The sequence below is a fragment of the Bufo bufo genome, chromosome 3 (genome assembly GCF_905171765.1).
Source record: "Bufo bufo chromosome 3, aBufBuf1.1, whole genome shotgun sequence".
Taxonomy (NCBI): domain Eukaryota; kingdom Metazoa; phylum Chordata; class Amphibia; order Anura; family Bufonidae; genus Bufo; species Bufo bufo.
The window spans coordinates 386,039,091-386,060,118 of NC_053391.1; the positions used below are offsets into that span (position 1 = coordinate 386,039,091).

At 40.3% G+C, this 21,028-nt stretch overlaps 1 protein-coding gene and 1 long non-coding RNA gene across 2 annotated transcripts in view; one reads left to right on the forward strand and one right to left on the reverse strand.

Moving 5' to 3' along the window:
- PPM1E (protein phosphatase, Mg2+/Mn2+ dependent 1E) overlaps positions 1–21,028 on the reverse strand; it is a 277,467-nt gene that overhangs the window by 245,911 nt on the left and 10,528 nt on the right. The window lies entirely within an intron of this gene.
- On the forward strand, positions 7,288–12,376 carry LOC120995503. The gene is made up of 3 exons (XR_005777605.1): positions 7,288–7,298; positions 10,795–10,798; positions 12,253–12,376. It is a non-coding gene; the product is annotated as an uncharacterized LOC120995503 (long non-coding RNA).

The window sequence follows — 21,028 nt, forward strand, 5'->3', positions numbered from 1 at the left end:
TCCATGTTTCTGATCTAGGCATAGAAAAAAACGAAAAATGCACCATCGGATCTAATATATGACTGAAAAGAACAGTGCCCAACAGATTCCATTGACTATTACAGGGTCCATTGATTATCCATCTGGGAGCCCAGTATTAAATTTGACAAAAAAGCACAGCATGCTGCGCTGTAATGTTCTGAGGCATAGTCATGAACCTACCCTAAGTGTTCATGAACAAGTTTTTCAGAGCTGTGATATGCCACCCACTACAAGGTACTGTATAAGACACTTCATACATCTCCCATTTTTAAAACTTCATACAGAGGCATAAAGAAAAATATAGAATCACAAAAAAAAATTAAAACAAGCAAATGTTTACAACATTCTATATATCTTTACTATATCTGACAAACATGGGTGGCAAGCAAATTTGGAATTACCCATAATTAACTTCAATTAATAAGCAAGCTATCTCGATAAGGTATATTTTCCTTTTGCTTTCTACAATTTAAAATACAATCCTAAACTGCATATTATATTATTCTAGTCACTACCTTCAGAATTTGACCGTACCACGTGTCCTCGATGAACAAGTGACTCATTCTATGCTATAAGAAAAGCCCTCTCCACTCATTTAAGAATAGCTTGTAAGGCTCCTCAGAGATTCTGTAAAGGGATATTGTGTGGGTGAAGTTTTCTACCACTTGCGTCAGATATTTCCCAGGCAGAGCTATTCCATTTGTCATCCTGTCATGGTTGGTTATATACTGTTTTTCCTCCAAGATATATTGTAATTTTCTTTTTTGGATTTTTTTTTGTGTTCCAATATATTTGCATGCTCAATAATGATAATTGTCTACCATTCTAATAAGAATATACAAGTGCCCTGGCAGAGATGAGGAGACATTTACATCATATACAATGAACTAATGTCTCATAAAATTGAAATGAATAAAGCATACAACAATTATCAGGAAAGGCACATAAAAAAAAGATGACATCGTATTAACAACCTACAGTCAGGTCCATAAATATTGGGACATCGACACAATTCTAACATTTTTGGCTCTATACACCACCACAATGGATTTGAAATGAAACAAACAAGATGTGCTTTAACTGCAGACTGTCAGCTTTAATTTGTGGGTATTTACATCCAAATCAGGTGAACGGTGTAGGAATTACAACAGTTTGCATATGCGCCTCCCACTTGTTAAGGGGCCAAAAGTAATGGGACATAATAATAATAATCATAAATCAAACTTTCACTTCTTAATACTTGGTTGCAAATCCTTTGCAGTCAATTACAGCCTGAAGTCTGGAACGCATAAACATCACCAGACACTGGGTTTCATCCCTGGTGATGCTCTGCCAGTCCTCTACTGCAACTGTCTTCAGTTCCTGCTTGTTTTTGGGGCATTTTCCCTTCAGTTTTGTCTTCAGCAAGTGAAATGCATGCTCAACCGGATTCAGGTTAGGTGACTGACTTGGCTATTGCATAACATTCCACTTCTTTCCCTTAAAAAACTCTTTGGTTGCTTTTGCAGTATGCTTTGGGTCATTGTCCATCTGCACTGTGAAGCGTCGTCCAATGAGTTCTGAAGCATTTGGCTGAATATGAGCAGATAATATTGCCCGAAACACTTCAGAATTCATCCTGCTGCTTTTGTCAGCAGTCACATCATCAAAAAATACAAGAGAACCAGTTCCATTGACAGCCATACATCTCCACGCCATGACACTACCACCACCATGCTTCACTGATGAGATGTATGCTTAGGATCATGAGCAGCTCCTTTCCTTCTCCATACTCTTCTCTTCTTATCACTCTAGTACAAGTTGATCTTGGTCTCATCTGTCCATAGGATGTTGTTCCAGAACTGTGAAGGCTTTTTTAGATGTTTTGGCAAACTCTAATCTGGCCTTCCTGTTTTTGAAGCTCACCAATGGTTTACATCTTGTGGTGAACACTCTGGTGAAGTCTTCTCTTGATTGTTGACTTTGACACACTTACACCTACCTCCTGGAGAGTGTTCTTGATCTGGCCAACTGTTGTAAAGGGTGTTTTCTTCACCAGGGAAAGAATTCTTTGTTCATCCACCACAATTGTTTTCCGTAGTCTTCTGGGTCTTTTGGTGTTGCTGAGCTCACCGGTGCGTTCCTTCTTTTTAAGAATGTTCCAAACAGTTGTTTTGGCCATGCCTAATGTTTTTGCTATCTCTCTGATGGGTTTGTTTTGTTTTTTCAGCCTAATGATGGCTTGCTTCACTGATAGTGATAGCTCTTTGGATCTCATCTTGAGAGTTGACAGCAACAGATTCCAAATGCAAATAGCACACTTGAAATGAACTCTGGACCTTTTATCTGCTCATTGGAATTGGAATAATGAGGGAATAACACACACCTGGCCATGGAACAGCTGAGAAGTCAATTGTCCCAATACTTTTGGTCCCTTAACAAGTGGGAGGCACGTATGCAAACTGTTGTAATTCCTACACCGTTCACCTGATTTGGATGTAAATACCCTCAAATTAAAGCTGACAGTCTGCAGTTAAAACACATCTTGTTCGTTTCATTTCAAATCCATTGTGGTGGTGTATAGAGCCCAAAATGTTAGAATTGTGTAGATGTCCCAATATTTATGGACCTGACTGTAGTTCTGCTGAAGCTGACCAACCTGACTTTTCCATAATTATAAATTATCTCTATAATTGGCTATACACCACAAATCCAGTATGAAACAAAAATAGCCCCATGCCAATAAGCATGAAGTTAGTTTAGTAGAAAATATTTGGTGCAGCAGAGGTAAGTTGGCGCTTGGCCAGCTTGCAGTCAGAAGCTGAGGCAACAGAAGAAACAAGGCAGCAATATGGAGGTCAGCAGAGGTCTATAGAGGTCAAACGTTATCGCATAAGTAGCTGTTATCACTAGGGGAAACGGCCACTAATTGATAATTTTACCAGTAGTGACATAAATGTAACCTCTTTTCTTACTTCCTATACCATAATAGTGTACATAAAAAGGAGATGTCCACAGACGAAAAACCCACCTGAAACTTGAATACATTTTCCCATAGAAAAGCCAAAATCGCAGATTGCCAGAACCTACAGTGGGCATTTTCCACTACGACAACCGCCTAAAATAATGTTAATAGTCCATGAATTTCATTAAGATAGAAACTGACTGTGTAACAGCAGGATTCCAGAACAAAGGCAATACCTGCCATAAGCTATAAATATGGATAGAAGGATTGTTGGCTGTTCTCTAAATAGATTCCTGGATCCTCATTCTTGCCTAGCAATTTCTATTGCAAAAAAAGCTACAGATAAAGCTTAGGCTGAACCATTAGTGTAACAAGCATTTCTACTAACCACAGTAGCATAATTACACTCGTGAACAACTACTAGAGCTCTCTTGTTGTCTAGAAGTAGGCATGGATATAGAGAACTATGTATTCTAAAATATCGAATGCTAAAAGCCAACTATTCATATACTTTACATATACATAGATTTATAAATATGTTTTACCAGGGGCATATACACATAGTGTCTCATAGCAAAGCTTAGCATTCCCCAATGAGTTGCATGACAATGATTCTCTTTTTTTTTGGAAAATATTTTGAAACTTTTTGGGATTTTGGGCTATGCAGGGTGGGAAGTGGGTGGTACGGAATGAACATAGCCGGTCTGGAGCACTTAATATAGTCTACACTAGTGGATTATACCTGAAATCTACACCAGCTCCTTCATCGGTGTAGATTTCAGTTCTGGCGCACAGACACACCATAATTAAGAGATGTGCACCTCTTAATAGCTGTGGTGTATTTGACGCCAGTGGTAGATTAAGACCAGCGTGCAAAATGCTTCAACTAGACAGTTGTCCTACTTTAGATTCCTGTACAAGCCTTCAGAGAAGACTACATTGTCCAGAATTCAAATCACCAAAAGGAGCTTTCAGAATTGTGAATTCAGCTCCAGATTACACTATAGGTGGTAACTCGGGAATTTACAAGTTAAGTAATATATATACAAGGTTACGCATTTTTTAGGACAATTAATAATCAAGAGTAAACTGTTTGACTGTCTCATCCTGTAGTCCAATGATGGATTTACACTGTAACCTTGACAATTTAACATTTTCTCCTGTGGACTAGCATTGGAATGGTTATGCGGCCATTAAAGAATATATTAAGGAATCAACTAAAGTGGCTGTAAGGTAGACATTACTGTGAGAAAAATGCATTAATTCCTTTGCACAGCTATCCTGTGAATAACCATTGATTTTTAATATCTATACTGATTAAGAAAAGCTCTCTAAACCAGATATTAACATCTGCGGAAAGCCGAGATACTGGTGTCAATTCCCACGCTACCTTCTCCTGACAACACAGGACCGCGTATTGATGTTCAGCTATGAGCTAATAGCACAGATTGTGTCTCATTGCATAAACTTTGTTTTAAAACCCCAGGCTTCAGTTTGAAGCTGGTTAAATGTAGAATTGATCTAAGGGAAGATAAAAATAACCCTAAGATACTGATGGTGCGATCTCCTTTTAGAGAACAGAAAAATGACTTTTGTTGCTAAAACATCTGAGTACGGTTCCCTTGTGGCTCTGTGTCCTTGCTACAGAAAGCTTGGCCACAATTATGAGCAATTTGACTTGATTTGCAGCATTAGCTCAACTGAGGCCCATGTGTGGAGAACGCCAGACACCTTGAAGGTCACTATGAAAAGGCCTTGGGAACGATTTCACAGATTTCTCTATCGAGCCACAGTTACCATTTCACCTCCTTAATCCTGCTCAGTTAAAAATCACATTGATGCTGCATCAAACACTGAAACAAGAAAATGGTAATACACTACCCACTAAATGCAGAAAACAAATTTTAGATAAAATATAAACCACCTAAATCAAGCTCTTTTTGTTAGGGTAGGTTCACATGGAGGTTTCTGGAGGAGGTTTTGAGGCAGATTTTCCTGAAGGTTTTTCAGCCAAAGCCAGAAGTGGATTCAAAAGGAATCAGAAATATAGAAAAAGGATTTACACATCTCCTTCCTGCTGAATTCACTTCTGTCTTTGGCTGAAACACTTGCAGGGAAATCTCCTACCCTCACAATCTTATCTCAAACAGTTTTAAATATTATTGGAGGGATTTTACCAAATAAAAAAAATCCTGTTAGCGTAAGACCAAAAATATTTAGGCACATTATATTGAAATTAAAGCTTTAAAAAGGGACCTGTCACCACAAACTGTAATGCAGTCTGTAGGCAGCATCTTATAGAGAAGGAGAAACTGAGCAGATTGATATATAGATTTGTGGGAAAAGATACAGTAAAACTTATAATTTATACATTTAAATCTCAGATTTTTCTGAACTTCAGATCAATTTGTGTACAGCTAACAATGACTGACAGCTATCTATGTATACACACTTACACAGAGAATACTATCAATCACAGCTAACACCTCTTCATGTACAGCTATCAGCGACTGACAGCTATCTATATATACACACTTACACAGAGAATGCTTTCAATCACTGATAACACCTACCCGTATACAGCTATCAGTGACGGTCAGCTATCTATGTATATACACTTACAGAGAGAATGTTATCAATCACTGATAACACCTCCCCTGTGTACAGCTATCAGTGAATGACATCTATCTATGTATACACACTTACACAGAGAATACTATGTATTACAAATAACACCTCCCCTGTGTACAACTATCAGTGACTGCCAGCTATCTGTGTATACATACCTAAATAGAGAATGCTATCTATCACTTATAACACCTCCCCGTGTACAGCTATTAGTGACGGTCAACTATCTATGTATATACACTTACACAGAGAATGCTATAAATCACTGATAACACCTCCCCTGTGCACAGCTATCAGTGACTGACAGCTATCTATGTATACACACTTACATAGAGAATGGTATCACTAATAACACCATCCCTGTGTACAGCTATCAGTGACTGACAGTTATCTATGTATAAACACTTACACAGAGAATACTATCACAAATAACACCTCCCCTGTGTACAACTATCAGTGACTGTCAGCTCTCTATGTATACACACTTACACAGAGAATGCTATGAAACACTGATAAGACCTCCCCTGTGAACTACCAGTGAATGAGGTCAGAAAGAGCAGATTTAAATTGATATATTACAGGTGATATTACAAACTATGTATCAATCTGTTCAGATCCTCTTGATCTATAACATGCTGCCTGCAGATTGCATTGCATTTTGTGGTGACAGGTCCTCTTTAAGATTTATAAATACCCATTAGATGAGGGTTGCAGATGAAAACATGGGTCAATGTGGGTCCAAATTCCAATTCCTGGGCCATTGCAATCTCCAAAAAGATCACTTGGTGGTGGGACCCACACTTACCAGATATTTATTAAATATCCTGTGGCTATGCCAAATCAAAACCTTTTTTTGGCCAAAATAAATTGCAATGTGAGAATGAGTCGTTTATATTGCTAATACATGTTACAAATGGCCACACTAGACTATACACTTCAGCTTGTATACTGGCATGTATAGAAAATGCTGACTCTTCTGTGTAAAAAATAAAATATGCCAGGGAGAGAAAAAGGGATCTCCCATTGATCTGGTAGTCTCCTGAGGAAGATGAAATAAAGTTCTTCATAAAGCTTCAGAGATTTATTCCTGTAAGTCTTCAGAATTCTCAGGTATTCACATGGCAATGTACAATGTACTTCAGGCTAAACTAAAGCTCCATTAGTCGTGGAAATGGAAGCATATATGAAACTGCAATAATTTTACAGGTTCATTCCAGGTTTACCCCTGCCCAAAATATTCTACTTTTATCAGCATTACTTTTCAGAGATAATTCAAACCATTCAAACTATATAAAAAATAACTCAAATAAGAATTCAAAATACAATGGATCGGAGAACCAAGGTCTAGCAATTCAAATACTCTTATTTAAAAATAATAATCTACAGCAGTATTTTTGTTGTCAACAGGGTAAGGGTAACCCGGATCTTTTATAAGTCAGAATTGATTAGATCCATTAGGGAACAGATCCTTCATACCCACTGGGCAGTTTCTTGATTAGTTGATCCACTTCAATATACAGTGATCAATAAACCATCCAAAATTATTAAGGGGTTTTCCAGAAGAAAAATATGGATAGTTTAATAATATCTGATTGATGGGGGTCCAACACTCAGCACCCCAGCCAATCAGCTGTTTGAAGAGGATGTGGCTCTCGGATGAGTGCTGCAGTCTTTTTACAGCATACCAAGCACGGCACCGTACATTGTATAGTGACTGTGCTTGGTTTTGCACCCCACTCCACCGATCAGATATTGATAACCTATTTAATGATAAGCCATCAATAGCGAACTCCCCGAAAACCCTCTAAAAATATAAAATGAAAAAATACAACACTGATTTAGAGGGCAGAACATGAACATTAAAATCTATGTCTCCTTTTACTTAATAAACCATGAAATAAACTATTAGAGCAGCATAGTGGACAGCACTGTTCCCTTGTAGCGCTGAGTTCTAATCTGACCAAGGGTAAACAGCTGCATAGAGTTTGTGTGATGTCCATTAGTCTGTGTGAGTTTCTTCTGGGTTCTCACAATTGCTCCCATAAAAATATACTGAAATGTTAATTGGCTTTCTGTGAAATTGGCTCTAGTTGTCTCTGAGATAGGCAAAGTAGAAGGTGAGCCCCATTGGGACAGAGACTGATGTGAGTGATAGTGTGTGTGTGTGTGTGTGTGTGTGTGTGTGTGTGTATATATATATATATTATATATATATATTGGCAGCACTGTGGCTCAGTGGTTAGCACTTGTGCCCTGCAGCACTGGGGTCCTTAGGTTCGAATCCGACTAAGGATAACATCTGCATGGAGTTTGTATGTTCTCCCCGTGTTTGCGTGGGTTTCCTCCGGGTACTCCGGTTTCCCCCCACACTCCAAAGACATACTGATAGGGACCTTAGATTGTGAGCCCCATTGGGGACAGTTGGATGATGTCTATAAGGCACTGTGGAATATAGTAGTGCTATATAAGTGCATAAAAAAAAAAATAATAATATTGTGGCCATATAAGCAATATAAATATGTATAAATAATGTACAGTATATAGCACTGTCATGACTTAGACTCCAGATGTGAGCTTTAGGATCACCCAGATTTTAACGTCAATCTCCCACTCTCCTATTTTAAGGCCAAAGGTTTACACTAAATCTTCCCCCTTTAGCTATCTAACATCCACATCTAAGTGATATTAGCTGCCATGACTTGTCATATTAAACGGACAAGTCACCTTAGAACTAGGTAACTCACAATTACCCACAACTCTTTCTCGCATTCACAGGGTTAATACACCAATATACATAACACTTCTGAGTTAGTGATATCGTTTAGAACAAAAGAAGGCTCTTATTAAAGCGAAATTTTAATATCTCAAACACCACTTTCATCCAACCCATCATAATGTTACGCACATGTGCATTTCAGACATGGGGGAGTTAGAGACAGTGCGGGGTTAGTTATTTAATTATCACATCTTCCAGAGCCCTGATTGAGGTGATGTCAACACAGGTGATGCCGGTGGATGGCCTAATTCCAATCATGAGCAGCACATGGCCAAGTTATGGATTAGGTCCAGTATTTCTTTGATGAATTTACATCTCTATGGTTTTTGATACCTGACCCCTTTTGCAGGTCGTCGTAAACTCTACCTGAACTTTCTAATGGCTCCACCAGGGCTAGGGGCTCTGAGGACATCTCAACTGCTTCCTTGGTTTTGTTTACACAGACCTTGTGTTCTAGTTTAGGGAATAAGACATCAATGATTTTATGGTCAGCCACAAGAATGTCAGGTTTTTTTTTTCTCCTTCTATGATAATTACAATTTTTTTTTTGCTATCTATACCACCACAAGCACTATTTCATATACTGATGAAAAGTCTGAAAATATTTCATCAGGTGCTTAGTAGCAAAAGCAATGGCCAGTGGGTGACAAGCCTGAATGTCCACACTTCTGGGGAGAGGTAGCATTGTCACCAACATTTAGAACAATTGTTGCCAGTGAGATTTGACACCGGCAAATCGATATATAATGAGGTCTGTATGAGTGGAGGTGCATAAAACAGTTCTTGAGTTTTGTACAAATGGTGGCACGTATTTTTATAAAAGGCCAATAAAAGCAAATATGAAATATCAAGGGTAACATAAAGGGAAAGCATTCTGAAGGCAAGACACATTTCAAATAAAAGAAACATTTTCTTACAGAGCTCAGAGAAAACAATTTATAATCTCCCAGTTGCCAGGCAAATTTTAACCCATCAAGCGTGGGAGAGTGAGGCTTGTAATTCGCTGTACAGAAAATAAAAGGCACGTTTCATTTGATCAAATCTTTCTACAGACATCGCATACGATAGACAAAGCACAAGAATGAACTCCCCCACAACAAGACAGGAGGTGAAGCTGGAAACACAGGACACTCCAGGGGATTCTCAGAACATGCATGAATGCTCCAGGACAGCCTCAGTACACGCAAGGAATGTGCAGGGCTAGATCAGGACATCCATTAGATCACCAAGCTAATCTGAAAACATAACTGAAGACAATGTGAGCTGCAAATAAATGAAGAATCCAAATAAATTGCAGACCTCCTATAAGATAGCAAACTGTAAATGAATGGTTCTGACAGTACACAGTATTCACCTCTATGGAATGATAATTACAAGACACAGCTCTGCTTTGTCTTGAAATGATGTGATCCTTAACACAATGATTTAATTAATGAAACATAATGAAGAGTGCACATCCCCCTATAGTTAGCTATCTGCACAGGAGCTCTCACCTCAGAATTAAAATCAATTAGGCTTCCCCTTTTTGTGCATAAGGAGAGGTGGAGACAAATGACATTAGAGGGAATGTTTTATCAGAAAATGACCTATTGTTTAAAACTGTTTTTTAAATCATATTTCTTAAGAATTTTTGGTGATTTATTTTGTAAATTCTTGATATGTTGGGAACATAAATAAGTATAGATGCAGATATAAAAATAAGACATCTAAAAGGTTTCCATCTCCTCCTCCCTACTCAGTGACCCCTATACAGGACACAGAGTATACCCACATGAATTTCCCATAGAAGGCAATGAGTCATCTCTAGACTTTGGGTTCCTATGACCTACTGTATGTGGCTTCTTCAAAGCATATCTGTGAATGATGAGCAAACTAACACATACTGTCCCAGGCTCTTCTGATCCAGCACTGCCGATCCTTCTTCCCAGTAAGGTATTGTTTAGTGGCCTTAGTGGAGTACAGCACAGGGCCACTAAAGCCATTAATTGGCTGTAGCGGAGTAAGGGAAGTCACTGCTGCAGCCAAATCAATATGTCACTGGCTATAGCCCAGAGAAGACGAAGGAGCAGCAATAATATTTACGATGGGCTGAGAAGGTAGTGTAAAAGTTTCTTATTACCATATTTTTCAACCTATAAGACTTCTTATGGGATGAATACTAATGAGCGTTTCCATTATGGAAGTGCTCATTAGTACAGAAGGATCGGGAAGAGTTGAAAACAGCGCTCCTTGTGCTGGCTCTGTACTCCCCACTTCCTAGTCTTCTCTTGCAGATGCTGCCCTTGTACTGTGACCTGTGCACAGTGTGACGATGTAGGCGTGCTATGTGACCTCACGCTGTGCGACGTCAGGTTACAGTACACCACGGCAGGAAGAACGCTGGCCCTCAGGAGCAGGAGCGGCAGCGGTGTCCGGAGCAGGAGAGGTTGGTTGATTTTTTTTTTTGACTGATCTGTGGTCTGATTAATTATTGGGGGTCTGAGATGAGGTCTAAAATTGAGGGTCTGATCTGAGGTCTGATTGGGGGTCGGAACTGAGGTCTAATTAGCATTGGGGGTCTGATCTGAGGTCTAATTAGCATTGGGGGTCTGATCTGAGGTCTGTTTGGGGATCTGATTAACATTGGGAGTCTGAGCTGAGGTCTAAATAACATTGGGAGTTTGAGCTGAGGTCTGATTGGGGGTCTGAACTTAGGTATAATTAACATTGGGGGTCGGATTAACACTGGGGCTCTAAGCTGAGGATTGCTAAACTTTGGGGGTCCGATGAATTTTTTTTTTCTTATTTTCCTCCTCTAAAACCTAGGTGCATTTTATGGGCAGGTGCGTCTTATTCAGTATTTTGACAGGTCCCTGCCAGTTTACAGAAATAAAAAATACCTTGGAAACCTTTTTAACAGTAGCTCAGACAAGGTGGCTGTACCCATGATCATGTCCAAAAGATAACTTACAATTAGAAAATAAAGAACACAGTAGTAAAATAGAATATGTCTCTGTATCTAGTTTATTCAGTGAAAAAGATACAGTATATTTACATACATATGTATATATACACACATACATTTATTTAACCTGTTAGTGACCATCTATACACATTTTTACAGTGGTCATGAACGGGCCTTAGGCTAGGCCACATTCTTTATCCTAACAGCCTGAATCAGCAGAAGCACTGATCCAGGCCGCTTAACCCCTAAGTGGTTTAGAGGGAAGGGGTTCACTCTATCTTCCATCAGCACCATGGTAATGAGATTGCAGGATGCTGATGCCTTTGCATGGCAGTCTGGGGCCTAATGAAGTCTCCAGGCATGTTGGATATCTCTATCAGGCTGCACATCTCTGGCACAGCTTGATGGTGCCTATCAGTATAATACACAGTACTGCATAAGCAGTACAGTGTATTATAGAAGTGATAAAGATCACCTGTTAAAGCCCCACCTCATCATAAATTAGGCGCAGCTCCGGCTGTCCTTGCACTTAAACTTGTTTTAATCTTGCAGCTACTGACCTTAGAAAAGAAACACTTAACAGCATTAATTTATTAAACGGATGCAATTGGAATGCAGAAGCTGTCCGATAAGATGACAGCAATATGGCATTATTCTGGAAGACCTGTCAAAATGACACATTTAGGAACAAACACAACACAGCACAGCAGACTATATTATATCAAATATGAAACCACAGCTTTTAACTGCATGTAGGGGACCATTTGTACATGTTTAAGGTGTTGCCTGAAGGTTTAATATAGATGTTCTATTCTCAGGATAGGTCATCAGTATCTGATTGGTGGGGTCTGACTCCCAGCACCCCTGTCAATAAGCTCTGTTAGAACCTTAGCCTTTGCCAGGGACATCACGTTCATCAGTCACATGGCCCAGGTGCAGCTCAGTCCCATTCAAGTGAATGGGGCCAAGCTGCAACATCAAGCACAGCCACTATACAATGAACGGGGCTGTGCTTGGTAAGCTAGAGGAGGCCGCAGCCTCTTCTAACTGCTGATTGGCGGGGCCTGTTGGACCCCCACCAATCAGGTCTTGATGACTATCCTATGGACAGGTCATTAATATTAAATAGGTACAAGTAAAGAATGAAAATAGGTACAAGTAAAATATAACTAATTAAAGGGGTTCTTGGCTGAACCTGGATATAAGCTTTTCATTACTCCCTGACTACATTTGAGTGGAGCATTTCCTAGCTTTCATGCCCCCCCATCTTGCAACATGTACCGCGCTGTGCAAGGCTCTGTTTGTTGTGTGCCGGTGAGCAGAAATCTCCTCTTAGCATAGTGATGCAAAGGCCGGTACGTCACTGGCACTCAACAAACAGAGCCTTGCCCTCCGCAATGCAATGTGGCAAGAGGGAGCATTGGAGCAAGGAAATGCTCTGATGCTCCACTCATATGTAGTCAGGAAATAAAGAAAAGCTTATATCCAGGTTCACTCCTGAACCCGGAGAACCCCTTTAATAATTAAAGTATATGTAAAATGCTTAAAAAAGTAATGAGGCCAGTCTGAGTGACTGCCGGGAACATACCGCCTAATAAAGCGGTATCAGCCAAAGTGCAATATTTATGACATTGACGGTAGTGAGAAAGATGCCATAAAGCACTACTATACTCTGAAAAGTGCCATAGGTGGCATGTTTAACAAAAAAAAAACTATTAAAAGTTAAAAAGCTGTAAGTGCATGCCCAATGTATACTAGTTCATTTGAAAGTAGCCATCTATGGTACCCAAGTGAGAAATAATGACCTCATAGCAGCGGAGCTCCTTATTCTGAGGGCACTAAATAGATTCTTTTCTGCACACCGTTCATCCTATGAAGTGATCACTGGACACTGATCAGATAGGTTCTTTGTAGAGCACCTTTCACAATTCACAGTGTATTATGGCAATCCTCCTAGCTGGGATCAATACTATTCTGTTTCCTCGGTAGTATACACCTTGCATAGTTATATCCCTACTCTTAAGAGCTATAGCTGAGAAGGGTTATAATCACCCCAATTCAGGGACACAAAAAAAGTTCTATTGTACTTTTATGATCCATTTTGTACTTCTCAGTCATGAGATCATTAGACACACCAGATGAACAGCACAGCACCCACAAAGCACACGGATGGAATCCAATTCTTAAACCATCACGTTTGGAAAGGCCATAAAGCTGATCCCTGGGAACAATAACAAGTATTTGCTTTCTTTGTAAAAAGTAACAAAATGTTGCTTTATTGATCAATTAGTAGCTATTATACAGAACAGTTTTATGGCTGGTTAGTACCAGGTTATGAGATGGCCGCTTGGGAAGTAGTGTCCTTTTGTATACATTTATGGCAAGTGCATTTGATTCTGCATTCCAAACGTTATGGTGTCCAAACGGATATTGGATAGACCAGGACAGCTGAAGTACAGGTATAATACATTTGTTTAGGAAGGTTCACCATTTGGACTGTATTTTAGAGGTCAACTGATGACTCTTATGGCAGATCCATTGGGAAATGGTGATAATTGCACAATTGGATCTACAAATATATGGTCATGGGTACATATACACAGGCGTATTATGGGTCCTTGTTATGTGAATCTGTAATAGCACAGGATTTAATTCATAGCTCATCATGGGTCCTTGTTATGTGAATCTGTAATAGCATAGGATTTAATTCATAGCTTCATATACAATTCTCACAGGCGTATTATGGGTCCTTGTTATGTGAATCTGTAATAGCACAGGATTTAATTCATAGCTTTATATACAATTCTTGATGAAACAAAGTACAGTATGTAATATTCCATTAAACGCTGTATAGCAGAGGTATTCTGCCCTAGAAACATTATTAGGGTGTCTTCAGGAAGCCCCATATGCCGGCAGTGGAGTGCCTACAGCTTCAGAACATAAAACGGTAAGGACTTGCCACATACAGGATTTGGGCATTTGGCTTTGTCATGTGCATGAGGCTAAGAATAAAAAAAGCCTAAAAATAATTTCCAGTTAACATTTCTAACAAACATTTAAGATACGGAAGAGTCATCAGAACCATAGAAATGCAGCAACTTTCTCCTTAAATCTTAAAAAACTCTTTGACCTTCTATGCTTTATTTAATGTACAGCCAGTTTAAAGTTTGATCAGGATCCAGGCAGCATGTGTCATGGTGACATTTTTTTCATGTAGATGCAAAGTTGCCTCTTACTGACCTCATGAGACAATATTATAAATCCTGACCTTCAACGAGATACATACAGGTAATGGCTCATTCCATACAAAGTGTTGTGTAACTGTTTCCATTTCAGGGTCACATGATTCAACTTTTTTTTTTCAATAGTCAGCATGTTTCAGCAGATTTATATGGGTACTGCTGGTACTGCATTCAGCCCATAGAAGTTGACGGGTTGAATTTCAAAATGCACGTTCCATATCTACATAGGTCACATGCATGTATTTGTTTCATTATATACATCCAGATTTCAGCAACATTACAAAAACAGCAAATAAATAACCCTTTGACAAAAAAAGGCAACCAATACTGATGAAACAGACGACTTATAGTAAAATACAGAATGAAAAATATGACAAATTGTAAAAAAGAAGTCCATCTTCATGCACAACTGTGAAAAAGCCCTTACATATTTGTGGGCAAAATAGGTGTAGAATAGAAATGGCCTCATCAGGTGCTGATGAATAATGCTCAGCATCTGACCAAGATCATATGCAATGGAGCTTGTAGGTTCTCTCTGTGTTTACATGGGTTTCCTCCAATTACTTCCCACTCTCTAATTGTCTTCCAATGGAACTGACCCTGTGTATGCATTTTAGAGATGGAGTTCATCATGATGCCCCTGGATCCTATATGGCAGTGGTCTCCTAGCAGCAGCTCTCCAGCTGTTGCAACCCTACAAATTCTACAATACTGGAAGTTGCAAAGCGCTGTTCTGCAAAGGCTCTGCCCAGAAGAATGCACCGTGATGCGTATATATAGGGTCAACATATCATTCGGCCCTGTACAAATACTGACATCACTCACATCAGTCCCTTTATCCAGTGATACCATCTAATTTCTCTAATTTCCTTTACCTTTATAGAGAAGTAGTCCCCAAATCAAAGTATTCTAGAAGTATTAGTGTTGCAACAGCTGGGAGCCACAGCTAGGAGACCACGTCATAGAGGATCCAAGGACACAGTGTCAATCTTCTTTCTAAAGCAAATACAAACTAGGGCCAATTCCACTGGAAGACAAGGGGAGTCAGAACACTGGAGCGTCAGGAGGAAATCCATGCAAAACCAGGGAGAACTTCAGGCATATACTGTTCCTGGTCAAATTCAAAACCAGGACCCCAGAGATACAAGGCCACAGGGCTAACCACTGAGCCTTATGCTCTTTCAAGCAATATGCTTTGTGCCAGTGTCCACTAAATGTAGCATCACTCTTGTAATACGGGTGGCTTTCCATACAAAGAGGCAACAGGACAATAGACTATTCTTTAAAGAAACATAACCAGGTTACACACAATGAGGGAGCTACACAGGGGCGTAGCTAGAAATGACTGGGCTCCACAGCAAATTTTTGAATGGGGCCCCCCTCCCCCAGTAATTTTTTCTCAATCCCTTCCTTTCATGCCGCCCCCATTCCTGTGGCTAGTAAAGATCGCTCTCCCAGACCAGGCCCGGCGGCTGTTCCATCCGTTTCCTACACTGTCTATACTGTCACTGTATATAATTTAATTGTGTAATACTATTGAGGGGGCCCTGACAAAATCTTTTAGTCCTCCTCCTCCTGGATGGGCCCCTTCTGGGTCAGGGCCTCAAAGCAGCCACTTCCCCTGCTTCCCCTATAGCTACGCCCCTGGAGCTACATATTTTGGTGGTACAAGTGGGGGCTTTCTGCTCACATAGCTTCAGTACATGAAAGCTATTGTACATACTCTGGAGATAAGCAGGTACCTGTTATCAATTGACCACAGGTACCCTGAAATTCAGCTCTGCCATAATGGGCCATCACCAAACACTAGCATGAACTGTTAAAACTTAGGGCCCAGCAAAGGTCTTTATGATGTGTATCAGTATGGAGAGGGATCATTTAGAACTACCAAGGCTATTAACACACACAAAAACAAAGGAGCAAGCCTCTCTTACGATGATAAGGGCTCATTAGGGTATGGCCACACGGTTTCCTGATGCAGTTTTGGAAGCCAAAATATGGAGTGGATCATAAAAGGAGAGAAAGTATTAAGGACAGATACCACTTCTCTGTCTTCAATTCACTCCAGGTTCTGGCTTCTAAAACTGCATCAGAAAGACTGAATGTGTGGTCATACCCTTAGAGCTAGTCATTACGGCTCGTGCACCTGCCATTATTGCAGCTATTTAAAGGCAACCTACTACCATGAAAAATGCAGTGCAGTTTGCATACAGTATGTTATAGATCAGGAGGAGCTGAGCAGATTGATATATAGTATTGAGGAAAATGATTTTGGTTAACCTGTATTTTATACATCTAAATCTCTGCTCATTCTGAGCTGAGGAGTCATATGGGCAGTCTTACTTAGTGACTGACAGCCCTTTGTGTGTGTGTGTCCATAGACAAATAGCTGTCAATCACTGATTAGGCCCACCCACATGACTCCTTAGCCCAGAACAAGCAAACATTTAGATCAGGGGTGGGGAACCTTTTGGCTGCCAAGGGCCATTTGGATATTTGTAACATCGTTCAGGGGCCATACTAAATTCTCAAATAAAAAATTTGACGGCTATATTTGGTCAACCATATAACTGACTTAGGGGTAAGTTACAGAAATTGCGCTTCAATTTAAGAGCTGTATTTTTGCAGCACAAAATGGCGCCTGCACTATATATATTACAAATAGTACAGGTGCCATTTTGACCACACATAGCAGTCTAATATTAAAGTTGAGAATGTTATATATTTAGTTCTTTATTTTGCATAAATGGCAGCCAAGCTCATCCCAGAGGGGTCCAGAGAGGGGTTCCCCCAGCTTTCACTCTTCCTGCCTCTTTCTTTGCAACTGTCCCTACCTTTGTCCCTTTCTCAGCCTTAGATCTGCCCACCACCTCCATCAGCTTCCTATCAGATCTCCCAGCCTACATCAGCCTCAGATCAGACCCTCCCCAGCCTTAGATCAGACCCCCAGCCTTAGATCAGACTTTATAGACCTCTCAACTTAAGATCAGACCCCCATCAGACCCTCCATAGCCTCAGATCAGCCCCCATCAGACCCCCAGCCTCAGATCACACCCCCATCAGACCTCCCAACCTCAGATTAGACCCCCAATAGGCCCCCAGCCTCAGATCAGACCCCATCAGACCCTCACCACTCTCACATCAGCCCCAATCAGACATTTAAAATAAATTAAAAAGAAAAACTTACCTCTCCAGCTCCGGACGACGCTGCCACTTGGCAGATTCACTTACCCTCCTTGGTCTTCTTCCTGCAGCGCTGTACTGTGACCTGACAGCGCACAGCGTCAGGTCATAGTGCGCATCTATATGCACAACATCCCGACACTGTACGTGTCAGGACACAGCGTGGGGTCGGAAGACGACCAGGGAAGGTGAGTACAGCGCTGTTCTCACCTTCCTGTGCCTCCCGCATGCTAATGACCGCTTCCATAATGGGGTCACATGAAATGGTCGGAGGTTCCCCACCCCTGATTTAGATGAATAAAACACAAGTTATCTTTTTCCACAAAACTATATATCAATCTGCTCAGCATCTCCTGCTCTTTAACATGCTACCTGCAGATTGTACTGCATGTTATGGTGCCAAGTTCCCTCTACAGTACAGTGGTCCCTCAAGTTACAATATTAATTGGTTCCAGGAGGACCATCGTATGTTGAAACCATTGTAAGTTGAGTAATCGGTTCCAAAGCCCCAAAAGGTCATCCAAGATAAGGGAAAATTTATATTTAAGAGGAATCACAGTACAGCCTTTCCCAAAGCCTTTCCTTCAGAAAAGCTTTCCTGATCTTGCAAGATGAGATATAATCTTGGTTCTAAATATATGTCTCCTTCATGTAACTGTGATATGTCCATCTGCATTAGCTCATCGCACACTACTCTGCAAGTTTGACTTTCCACATTTACGTCATTTAAAAAGGTTGTTACTGGTTTTAGATGGTTTCAATCAGACAATTATATGGTCATACTCTAAGAATCTATATAAATCAACAAGATACATGGGGACTGCTCAAGTACCGTATCCAGACACTTTATATACATTCCTGTTTGTAATCGCATTTACTCAAATTGTAACACTTTCCATTACACATAAATGATTAGACGTGAGAAATCTGAAAGGATTCAGCACAATTTCACAACATGAGTTTGCATATGGTTGTAACAGCACATTTATTTTATCGAGGAGAACAGCTAAGCGGGTGTGCTCATTTATATGCAGAAAAAGATGCGAGGGAAAAAACAGACAATATGTTTCTTTATTATGCCTGCTTTTAGATATGTATATTGGTTTCTCATGGTAAAGCAGACCTACCATTTACTGACCAGACAAGTAAAATCATAATCTGCAAATAATTCTTGAAATGCTTAAAGGGTATTCCAGGATTTTAGCATTGATGTCCTATCCTCCGGAAAAATATAAGTGTAGAGTAGGGTTAGACACAACCTAAAATCGATAAGTAAATAGGGTGCAACACGGCCACAAGGTCTATAAAAATATAAGCTTTATTACATGATCACCGTATAAAGATTTAAATCACATAAGCCATGTGAAGCACGCTCGAGGTGCCCTGCTAAGCACACTCCCCATACCAATCCCTTCTAGCAAAAAAAAAATAATGTACTTCCAAGCCAACAAAGGGTGAACACATACACATCAGCTGAATGATGTATGTAAGGTACCATAAATAAAAACGATGGCAGCTCAAAATCCCAAATGAAAATCAAACACATAAAGAAACAGCAAAATAAATAAGCGATAAAACACCCGAAAATGGCTGGATAGGTGGGAAGTGTGAAGCGCCTCCACGGGTATCGCCAACTAAGGCTACTTTCACACTAGCGTTTTTTGCTGATCCGTCATAGATCTGCAAAAACGCTTCCGTTACAATAATACAACCGCATGCATCCGTCATGAACGGATCCGGTTGTATTATGTCTTCTATAGCTATGACGGATCAGTTTGTATTATCTTTAACATAGCCACGACGGATCCGTCTTGAACACCATTGAACGTCAATAGAAGACGGATCCGTTTTCTATTGTGCCAGATTGTGTCAGAGCAAACTGATCCGTCCCCATTGACTCACATTGTGTGCCAGGACGGATCCGTTTGGCTGTGCTTTGTCAGGCGGACAGTATAAACGCTGCAGGCAGCGTTTTGGTGTCCGCCACCGGAGAGGAATGGAGACTGAACGGAGGCAAACTGATGCATTCTGAGCGGATCCTTTTCTATTCAGAATGCATTAGGGCAAAACTGATCCGTTTTGGACCGCTTGTGAGAGCCCTAGACGGATCTCACAAACGGAAAGCCAAAACGCCAGTGTGAAAGTAGGCTTAATTGGCTTCATCAGAGGTGTGTGCAAGTAGAAATGTCCTGCCCTTAAATACTTTGCATATAGAACAGATATCAAATCAGGATAAGGGAGGAAATTACCTGCCATGGAGGCTGATAGCGAGGAGATACAGCACAGAAGTTGTTTTGTTGCTCATGCCTGAAATGGTAGCGCCTGCGCCGTGATCTCTCATAGAACATGGACTAAAGCTTATATCTTTAGGTGTGCTCACTCTCTATAGCCACATTTGTTCTTCTTTATGCTATCCTCAGGAATGGCCATCAATATCTGATTGGCGGGAGTCTAACACACCGCACTGATCAGCACCAACGCTAGAACTACATAAGCTCCATCCATCTTGCAGTGGACAGAAGTACTAATTGCAGCACCTTCCCCTTCAAAGGGGTTTGCAAGTTTTAAAAATCTATGAATCTGGGTTCAGCATTGCAAAAACACCAACTGCTCACTATACTTACCAATTCTGTTCTAGGTCCCTGCCTTTCTGTTGTCTGGCCAAGATGGCTGGCATGACATCCATAGTGATAACAAGTAATTTGACCATTATGTCCACAGGGCAGTCACTGAGAACATTTGTGCGTCAGGGTGCCCTAGGACCAGATCGGAATTGGTAAGGAAAGTATAATACAAAGTTGGGGGCCATAGAGCCATTGGCTCAAATGGTGCGTAGTGATCCTCAGATGACAGGCCTTAAGCATGGTATCATAGAAGAAAAGATAGCATTATATGCTGACGATATGTTGTTGTTTCTGGATAATATCATGCACTCTATACCATATGTAATGAAGATTATAGGAAAATTTGGCTCATATTCAGGACATACTATTAATTGATAAGTCAATTATGCTCCCTATTGACCCTATATCACAGGTTGATCGGGATAAAGTATTACCACTACGAGTGGATACAACTTTTAAATACCTGGGGATAATGATATCTTCTATAACTCTATACGGACTCTATACTGACAGGGAATGTCCCACAGGATTGGCGCATGGCAAATGTGGTGCCGATATTCAAAAAGGGTCCAAAAACAGAGCCTGGAAACTATAGGCCGGTAAGTTTAACATCTGTTGTGGGTAAACTGTTTGAAGGTTTTCTGAGAGATGCTATCTTAGAGCATC